General features: G+C 42.1%; 1 pseudogene; it reads right to left on the bottom strand.

Moving 5' to 3' along the window:
- Positions 1-10,565: 10,565 nt before the first annotated feature.
- LOC134950048 (5S ribosomal RNA) lies at positions 10,566-10,685 on the bottom strand (annotated as a pseudogene).
- Positions 10,686-10,931: the final 246 nt, after the last annotated feature.

Here is a 10,931-nt window from a genome sequence, read left to right as displayed (position 1 = left end):
ACACACTGGCAGAATGCCGAAAGTGGCCCGCAATTTTTCAGGCCACCGACAGCATCTCCTGCACACCCCTCTAATTTAAAAAAAAATTCTGCACCACCAAATTAATTGTATGTGCAAAACATGGGACGTGCTGGAATTTGCCCAGTTGTAATGCACGCACAATATCGGTGGCATTGTCCGATATCACAAATCTCCAGGAGAGTCCAATTGGGGTAAGCCATTCTGCGATGATGTTTCTCAGTTTCCGTAAGAGGTTGTCAGCTGTGTGCCTCTTATGGAAAGCGGAGATACATAGCGTAGCCTGCCTAGGAATGAGTTGGCGTTTGCAAGATGCTGCTACTGGTGCCGCTGTGGGAGGCCATACATCTACCCAGTGGGCTGTTACAGTCATATAGTCCTTAGTCTGCCCTGGTCCACTTGTCCACATGTCCGTGGTTAAGTGGACACTGGATACAACCGCATTTTTTAGGACACTGGTGAGTCTTTTTCTGACGTCTTTGTACATTCTCGGAATCGCCTGCCTAGCGAAGTGGAACCTAGATGGGAATTGATACCGGGGACACAGTAACTCAAACAAATCTTTAAGTGACTCTGAACTAGTGGTGGATACCGGACGCACTTCTAACACCAACATAGCTGTCAAGGCCTCAGTTATCTTCTTTGCAAAAGGATGACTGCTGTCATATTTCATCTTCCTCACAAAGGACTGTTGGACAATCAATTGCTTACTGGAAGTAGTACAAGTGGTCTACCGCCTTCCCCTCTGGGATGACGATCGACTCCCAGCAGCAACAACAGCAGCGGCAGCAACAGCGGGCGTACCTCTCAACGATCCTACGGAGGAACCCCGGTTAGGAGAGGTCTCCTCAGTCTTGACAGTGACATGGCCTGCAGGACTACTGACGTTCCTGACTGAGGAAGTTGACGTTGAGGGAGTTGGTGGTGTGGCTTGCAGGAGCTTGGGTACAGGAGGAAAAAGGGATTTAGGTGTCAGTGGACTGCTTACTCTCTTACCCAAAGTTTCTGAACTTGACAGTGACTTCGGATGAATGCACAGCAGATGACGTATAAGGGAGGATGTTCCTAGGTGGTTAACATCCTTACCCCTACTTTTTACAGATTGACAGAGGCAACAGATGGCTTGACACCTGTTGTCCGGATTTGAGGAGAAATAATTCCACACCGAAGAGGTGGCTTTTTTGGTATTTTGCCCAGGCATCACAATGGGCTTCTTCATTCCCAAGGACAACAAGTGTCTCCCCCGGTGCCTGACTTAAACAAATCACATCCCCATCAGAATCCTCATCGTCAACTTCCTCCTCAGTGCCAGCAACACCCATATCCTCATCCTGGTGTACTTCAACAGTGACATCTTCAATTTGAATATCAGGAACTGGACTGTGGGTGCTCCTTCCAGCACTTGCAGGAGGCGTACAAATGGTGGAAGAAGCCACTTCTTCCTGTCCAGTGTTGGGAAGGTCAGGCATCGCAACCACCGACACAATTGGACTTTCCTTGGGGATTTGTGATACCATCTCAGAGCACACAGTTCTTTTCTGTGCTCTTTCCAGCTTAACTCTTTTAATTTTTCTAGCGGGAGGATTAGGGCTTCCATCGTCATGTGAAGCTGAACCACTAGCCATGAACATAGGCCACGGCCTCAGCCGTTCCTTGCTACTCCGTGTCGTAAATGGCATATTGGCAAGTTTATGTTTCTCCTCAGACGATTTAAATTTCTGTTTTTGGGTCTTTTTACTGAACTTTGGCTTTTTGGATTTTACATGCCCTCTGCTATCACATTGGGCATCGGCCTTGGCAGACGACGTTGATGGCATTTCATCATCTATGTCATGGCTAGTGGCAGCAGCTTCAGCACTAGGAGGAAGTGGTTCTTGATCTTTCCCTATTAACTCCTCAAAATGTTTGTTCTCCATTATTTTCCTGGAGTTATATAACATAATATGCGGCACAAGAGAGCGTACCCCTACACCTCACAGGGCAAACCCTGTAAAAATTATTTGGATTAAATATTAATAACCCCTTTATTTGGAGTAAATAATATACCGCACAGGACAGCACCTCTGAATTTATATGGCAGCACCACTGGACTGGATTTAAATGGAATTATATGGATTTATATGGAATTATACGACAGGATAACTGGAATTATACTCCAGTATCACGGGAATTATACGGCAATATCACGGGAATTATACGGCAATGTCACAGGAATTATATGCCAGTATCACGGGAATTACACGCCAGTATCACGGGAATTATACGGCAATATCACAGGAATTATACGGCAATGTCACAGGAATTATACGCCAGTATTCCGAGAATTATATGGCAATGTCACAGGAATTATACGCCAGTATTCAGAGAATTATACGGCAATGTCACAGGAATTATACACCAGTATCACGGGAATTATACGGCAATATCACAGGAATTATACGCCAGTATCACGGGAATTATACGGCAATATCACAGGAATTATACGCCAGTATCACGGGAATTATACGTCAATATCATAGGAATTATACGCCAGTATCACAGGAATTATACGCCAGTATCACGGGAATTATGCGGCAATATCACAGGAATTATACGTCAATGTCACAGGAATTATACGCCAGTATTACGAGAATTATACGGCAATGTCACAGGAATTATACGCCAGTATTCTGAAAAATATACGGCAATGTCACAGTAGTTATACACCAGTATCACGGGAATTATACAGCAATGTCACAGGAATTATACGGCAATGTCACAGGAATTATACGCCAGTATTCAGAAAATTAAACGGCAATGTCACAGGAATTATACGCCAGTATTCAGAGAATTATATGGCAATGTCACAGGAATTATATGCCAGTATCACGGAAATTATACGGCAGTAACACTGGATATATGGCAGCAGAGGATACCACCACTGTGACTGGTCACTGGACTGATGCTGCAGAAGACACTACCTCTGGTCTGATGCAAGATAACACAGCAAAAGTGCAAGGGACTTATACAGCAGCCAGCAGCACTGGGGACATAGAGCAGCAGAGGACACCAACACTATGACTGGCTGGACTGATGCAGCTTAAGACACTGAGTACACTGTACTGTACTGAGCAGCACAAGACAGCAGTAAGTAGACTCGCCACGCCACTTTCCCGCCCCCACACAGACACATCCTCTCACTACATTCTCCGAGACTGGAGTGAAAATGGGCGCGACGCGCGGCTCCTTATATGGATTCCAAATCCCGCGAGAATCCGACAGCGGGATGATGATGTTTTGCCGAGTTCGGGTCAAGAGGGAAGATCCGGACTCGGAAGCCACAGTTCGGGAGGGGGGGGGGGGGGTTTCTCTGAGATCCGAACCCGCTCATCTCTAGTTATAAGTGCATTTATTGACATAATATGTATAAGCGCCATTGTTGACACAATAAATATTAGTGCTTTGTTGAAATAATAATAAAAACAGCTTGACTCACCACTTTTGTTGTCATTTCCCCCCCAAAATTACTCTTTATACAAGCTAATGTACACTGTACGCCACTTTGCCTTTGTTGACATAATATAAGCTTTTTGACTCACTGCACTTTTTTATACAAGCTGTGTGCGCTGTACACTACTGTGGCCTTGTCAACATAATATATAAGCACTATTAACATAATAAATATAAGCGCCTTAGTTGACATAACAAAAATACGCATCTGTGTTGACATAATAAATATAAGCACCTGTTTTGTCATTATATAGATATAAAACAAGCCAGCAGACTGTAATAAAAATTAGGTTGGTGGTGCAGGGTCCAGGATTGGTTAAATATTGGTACTCACTTTTTCCGGCTCACAGATAAAGAAAAAAACCAGCACTCATGTTTTGATGAAAAAAAGGAGGTTCTTCTTATTCTCTGAAGTCCCTGAAGAAAACCACTGTGTCGTGGTTGAAACAGCTGTTGGGCTGCAGCTGACATACAAACTTCTATGGATCTGTAAGAATAAATAGTACCTTTTTTTTCATCAAAACGTGAGTGCTGATTTTTTTATTTTTCTGTGTGCTGGAAAAAGTGAGTGCCTATATAATCTCTTAGCCAGGGAGATAGCTACATGGCACTGCAGGGCTTTCAAATAATCACAGGTTTATTTCAATGTCTCAGGATCCATAATCCCGCCGTCAGGAACAGCATATAATTTATATATATGCACACCATTGTTGACATAACAATATAAGCAGTGTGACTCATCACTTTGTGTTGTCATTTTCAGAAGAGTAAAAAATAACTGGTCTTTTAAAATGATACAACCTGTAGGCACTGTACCCCACTGCGACATTGTTCACATAAATATAAGTGGTATGACTCCCCTCTATGTGAGGTGTCATTAACAAAAAGAAAAAAAAATGAATTGCTCTTTTTATTGTACAACTTGTGTGTGTCGAGTTTGATATGGATAATGATCAGTCGAGAGAAGAGCAGGTTCAGCAACCAACTGCTTGAGCTGCAGCCAGTCATGATAGTAGTACAATATCTCCCAAAGGTGGTGCAAGGGGCAGAAAGTTTTGGAAAGGGCATGTGAATCCTTCACAATTTTACAAAATGGATAGAGGCGTCACCTTATAAAGCGACAAATCAGTGTCCAAAGAAAGAACACTAAGGCTTAAACTGTGTGTTCACATATCCCTGAGGAAAGTTTAGGGGTGTCTACATAAGCTATGTGTGAGTCTGACACACATTTCTGTCTTCATAGAGAAGCCTTTTTGCATCCTTCCACCATTTCTTCACCATGTCCACTAGTGGGAAGTAGTAAATATGGTGAAGAGGACATAATATAAATTGAGGATGCTTGTGTGGAAATGGAACAGGATGAGGGGGATAATTGTGTACTACTATGTATATGATCCTAATGAGGAGGATGAGGATGCTGATAATGTTGTTTATGTAAGTCAGCCACCAATGGTAGCAGTTCTTGTCTATGATAAAAAGAAAGTGATTGTGATGCCTGGGCAACAGTCTGCCTCATGTCACGCACAACAAAGCGTCCAAGTGGGAGGATAGTTGAAGAAGCTCTCCACACACATGGGTTTTGCCAGGAGCCATTTCAACAGTGGCAGTGTCACCATACTTCAGGGACTTGGGGTTTTCTTCCAGTTTCTTACCAGGATGATGATCAGTCTTTTACCATGAACTTAGCAAACTGGCAATATATGTAAGCAGTATTGCAGTCCAGCACAGTTGCATACCCAGCAGTAAATTCAATTAAAAATGAACTTCCAAATCCATCCTTCCGTATCCTTCCTTTCTAACTTCCAAATCCTTCCTTCCTGACTGACTGAAAACATTCTTGGTTCTGTCTATGTGGTTGTATAGTTTATTAAACTGTAACAGAAGGCAGTTTGCCGAAAGGCTAGAGAGCAGCGCAATAATATGTGACCCAGGCAACAGTGAAGCATGGTGGAGGTTCCTTGCAAGTGTGGGGCTGCATTTTAGCAAATGGAGTTGGGGATATGATCAAGATTAATGGTGTCCTCAATGCTTACAAATACAGGAAGGTACTTATCCATCATGTAATACCATCAGGGACTCCAAATTATTTATGCATAAGTATATATGTATGTGTGGCTGTATGTGCGTTGCTGTTTGTATGTGATTGATTGCACATATGTATGTGTAAATGTGTGACAGAGCATATGTACTGAGTGTAGGTATGTGTATAAGTGTGACTATATGTATGCGTTCCACTGTAAGTGTGTGTGTGTGTGTATATATATATATATATATATATCTATATCATAGTCATAGAAGGCAAGGGTTTGTAGTATATGTATGCCTACTTAAGACAGTCATTCTCCTAATATTAGAGATGAGCAGGTTCGAGTTTACTCGGATTTACTTGGATTTACCCGAATCTCCTTATTGGCTATCGGACGTCACGTGTTTTGGTTAGCCAATAAGAAAAATCCAGAAAATAAGAAATGGTGATAATTCTGGCATAAAGAACCGAGTAAATCCGAACCCGCTCATCTCTACCTAATATGCTTATATTAATCTGCCCAGCAAGTCTTTTTTATTGCTTATGTGAGCAGTAGGTAAATATTCATTTTATTTGACTGATTTTGTGCCATACCAAAAGCTATATTATACTTTTTTTTTCCTGTCGTAGCCAATTTGTTTTATTGTATTCTATAGGGCCCAATGTGTGTGTTTTTTTCCTGTAGGGGACCAATGTGTTTTATGTTTTTCTTGTGCAATGTTTTTCATCTGCACTTCTGTCTGAGTTGCACCGCGCATGCATGCACTACGCATGCATGCACCATGATGAAGTGAGACACACGCACCAAGAAGTGTATTCAAAATGTGTTGGACATTCCTGTGTGGTTACAGGGGCTTGGCTAATCAGACACAGATACATTGTAGTGTTGGCATGTTGCTGAAAGCGGAATTTTACCAAAAAAGATATAGTTGTTTAAAGTGCGCTATAAATGTTAGGAAGGCAGCCGTCACACATCCCAAAAGGGAACACCTTATCCCTAGATATAGAAGCAGCCAAGAAAATAGATGGATATGTGCAAAAAGGCGCCTTGATAACAAAGATGAATAATATGTTTATAGATAAAAACATATAACTTTATTTACTCACAATTGTGACAAAATGACATAAAAAATACCATATAAAAAAAACATATATAATATTGCACTTAATCCCAAAAGATTCTCACCCTCGTTTGGATTTGCGGTGGGCCGAGAGCTTTTTTGCAAAAAAAGCGTTCCGGACCTGATGGATTTGGTAGAAGCACCACCGCAAAAAGCTTTTTTCCTCTGGAGGCTGAGTAGGGAATCCAATAAAGTGTATTCCGGAAATAATATCCATGTCGTCCGACGACATGGATATTATTTCCTGAATGCACTTTATTGGATTCCCTACTCAGCCTCCAGAGGAAAAAAGCTTTTTGCGGTGGTGCTTCTACCAAATCCATCAGGTCCGGAACGCTTTTTTTGCAAAAAAGCTCTCGGCCCACCGCAAATCCAAACGAGGGTGAGAATCTTTTGGGATTAAGTGCAATATTATATATGTTTTTTTTATATGGTATTTTTTATGTCATTTTGTCACAATTGTGAGTAAATAAAGTTATATGTTTTTATCTATAAACATATTATTCATCTTTGTTATCAAGGCGCCTTTTTGCACATATCCATCTATGTTGCTGAAAGCGGTAACGTATTGAGACATTGAATTGTTCACATTAGAGGCCATACCCAGATGGATGATCTGCATCTAGCTTAGGGCTGGTGAAAGTTTCAATGGTACGACCGAGGGTGGCATCCAAAGATGCACACAGCATGATAGCAGCATGTGTAGACACTAAAGGCGGGTATCTCTGTCCCTGCATATATTTGGATGCACGGATGTACACCAAGGAAGGGCATTGGAGCATCATTAGCATAAAGTCACAGACGAAACTGCAGCAAAAGATGCAAGGAAGGCCGCAACAGTGACCAACTCAGAATCAGACCCTATGAGGAGGAATCCCATCCCGTCAACAGATTCCACCACCACAACAGTCCCTACCGCCATTAGGGCTGTTTCCATAAATTTCCCGGGCTGGTTTTCCATCCCAATCCGCCTCTGACTCCAAGTGCCCCCTATTGTTTGTTACTTTATCACAAGAATCTACATTTATTTCTAATAGTGCTAAATTAATATACATGTTAAAGTGTTAAAGTAAAAAAAAATGCTTATATATTGTTTAAAAATATATTTTCTAATTACATTTTTATATGCTTCATTACTGATGCATCAAAATTGTTATTATGAGTTTAAATGTGGAGGTGCCCCTTAAATCTGCCTGAAGTTATGTACCAGAGGTTCTAAACACTGAAATAAACTACTGTGTTGAAATCTCCAGTATCTGTGACTTTTGCTAGATGTCCTTTACAAGTACAGGGGGTGATTCAGAACTGATCGCTGCTGTGTGATTTCGCACAGCGGGCAATCAGTGATAGACTGCGCATGCGTATGCACCGCAGTGCACACACGCATTGGCAAACAACAACAGGCATCGCCTGGCAGCTACAGGCTGGCGCGAAAATTCCGATCGCACGGGCATTTGAAGCTGATTGACAGGAAGAGGCCGTTTATGGGTGGTAACTGACCGTTTACTGGGAGTGTCAGGGAAATTGCAGGTGTTCCCAAGCGTTTTCAGGGAGGGTATGTGACGTCAGCTCCGGCCCCGATCAGCCTGTTCTGATCGCACTGGGGAAGTAAGTCCTGGCCTGCGCACAGACTGCACACAGTGGAAAAATCATTCAATAGTGAGTGAGATGCAAATGGATTTGCAGCTGTCCGCTGATTTTTTAGCAGCTCGGCGTACACATACAATCACACACATGCATGGCGCATATACACTCCCCTTGGGTGGTGACTATCTGAACGCAGCACAACAAATTTAGCAGCCCAGCGATCAGGTCGGAATCACCCCCACTGTTTTCCACCTGTTTACACCACTTGCTAGTGTCTGACTTGTTTTCAGTCCTTAATCTCTTAACAGCTGAACAGTGGGACCATTTGGCATTGGCATGTGCCTCACAGTGGGCCTGATTCAGAGGTTGATGCAGTTGCAGTCACAACTGCATGGTCTTTTACAACTGCATTGTCTTTCTACTAAGACATCCACTGGCTATGGTGCTAATCCGTTCCTGTGCGTATTAAGATTAAGATGCACCGATGGAAGCACAACTTGAGGTCACACATGCACACAGCTACTGGGGACACAGTGAGGATGCAGCAGAGGGATCCCTCTGCACAACCATGGACCTTCTTCCCATAAAAAGGAACGAGGCACCTGGAACGCGAAGACTAGTGTTTTCACATGTGTAACATGCGCATAAGTAATGATAAATAGGCCCCATAGAGATATCTGCACTCTTTTATTGAACCTTCCAAAAAAATACCATCCAGGGTAAGTAGACCTTAGGACACCAGTAGGAAAAATAAGGAAATCCACTTATATTAAAAAATAATTAATGTTTATAATGTTGGCTTCCCAATGTTCTGCACATGGATCTCATGAAATAATAAGTGCTCCTGTAAATATTTGTTCTACCTGATTGGCTACACATCATTATATCCCTACAGTACTTTAAAACATCATGAGAGCAGAAGTTGAAGGCTGAGAACTAAAATGTGGTTAGATCTTAGTTAAATGCACCTTAAACTGCACTGCCACAAATCAACTCAACAATTATATCTTTCTAATAATTATATAATTTTACATAAAATTTTCTAGCATTTTATAGTTATGATATGCTGGGACATTCCATTCACTGGCTTACAGCAAAAAGGTTATTGTAACAAAGCTGGACTATGCTAACTGAAGAACTTTTACATTACTATAATGGAACCTTGCTCTACCAGTTGAACGGTTTTCTTACATAACTGTACAGACTTTGCTAAAACTTCTACTGCGTACTGTAATACGCCTCTTTCATGATCCACAACTTGAGATAAGGCTTCCTTTTATTATTTAATCTTGTCTCCAAAGCACTACAGTCTCTAAAATAAACATTTCTCATCAGGGCAGTGACTGGCTATAATCCTGACCTGACAAAAAAAGGAGGAGAAAAAGAAGGCTTTTGTGTGGGGGCACTCTTAACAACTAATAAAGTTTCATGAAATAGACTACGGATAAACAAAAAAATATTTTATTGATTATACAGTAAAACTGGGTCAACATCCACCACACTGAAAATTGATAAAATATAAGAAAGGAGATAGAAGGTTTAAAAATAACAAATGTTCTGGTCTTTGACATTAGTCAGATACATTGAAAGAGATGTAGACACATTCAGTACTGCATCTGTTTCACCTTGACCAGTACAGATAAATCTGTATTGATAAGACCATCATAGCTCAGCAGGATATAGATCGCAACCACGATTGTTCAGAACAACTCGGGTAGCCTCACTCCAAATTTTTGTGGGGGGTCCTGCATTAAAGTATCTATGCATACAGGTCCTCGTAATGGTACTGCGGGGACATGTGTATCTGGCACTGGGGGCATATCTGGCACTGGGGGGGGACACGTGTATCTGGCACTGGGGGCATATCTGGCACTGCAGGGATATGTGTATCTGGCACTGGGGGCATATCTGGCACTGGGGGGACATGTGTATCTGGCACTGGGGGCATATCTGGCACTGGGGGACACACGTGTATCTGGCACTGGGGGCATATCTGGCACTGGGGGTATATCTGGCACTGTGTGGACATGTGTATCTGGCACTGGGGGCATATCTGGCACTTGGGGCATATCTGGCACTGGGGGGACATGTGTATCTGGCACTGTGGCCATATCTGGCACTGCGGGGACATGTGTATCTGGCACTTGGGGCATATCTGGCACTGGGGGGGGGACATGTGTATATGCACTCTGCGTACAGGTCCTCTTAATGATATAAATGCCAATTGCTGTGCTTTTACAGACAGAAATCAAGAAGTGATGAAGAGAAAAGTGGTGATACTGCTTTTAGTGTTGTATCATATGGAGGCCCAATAGATACACATAACTCTACAATACCAGGTATTCCTAGGAGGTCTCCCTTCGAAGTACTAACCTGGCCCACCACTGCTTGGCTTCCAAGATCAAACGAGATCGGGCATATTCAGTGAGGTAGAGAGTGTCAATATTCGAAGCAACACCAATGAGAGTGCACCGAAATGAAGAAGTTGAGATATCTTTTATAGATGTTATCAGTTCAGATAATGAAAAAAAAAATAATAAAGGGTGGATCTGCTGTCCAACATTAGACATGGAGGTATCCACCTAGGTGGATTTAATCCATGACTCGTTGGATGAGAGTCCACTGAATAAATGCAGATGGTAAGTTAGAAAATAAGATAATATGAAATCTCATATCATATAATACCACCA

The sequence above is a fragment of the Pseudophryne corroboree genome, chromosome 8 (genome assembly GCF_028390025.1).
Source record: "Pseudophryne corroboree isolate aPseCor3 chromosome 8, aPseCor3.hap2, whole genome shotgun sequence".
Taxonomy (NCBI): Eukaryota; Metazoa; Chordata; class Amphibia; order Anura; family Myobatrachidae; genus Pseudophryne; species Pseudophryne corroboree.
Note: the sequence above shows the minus strand (reverse complement) of the source record. Positions and strands in the feature narration are given on the sequence as shown.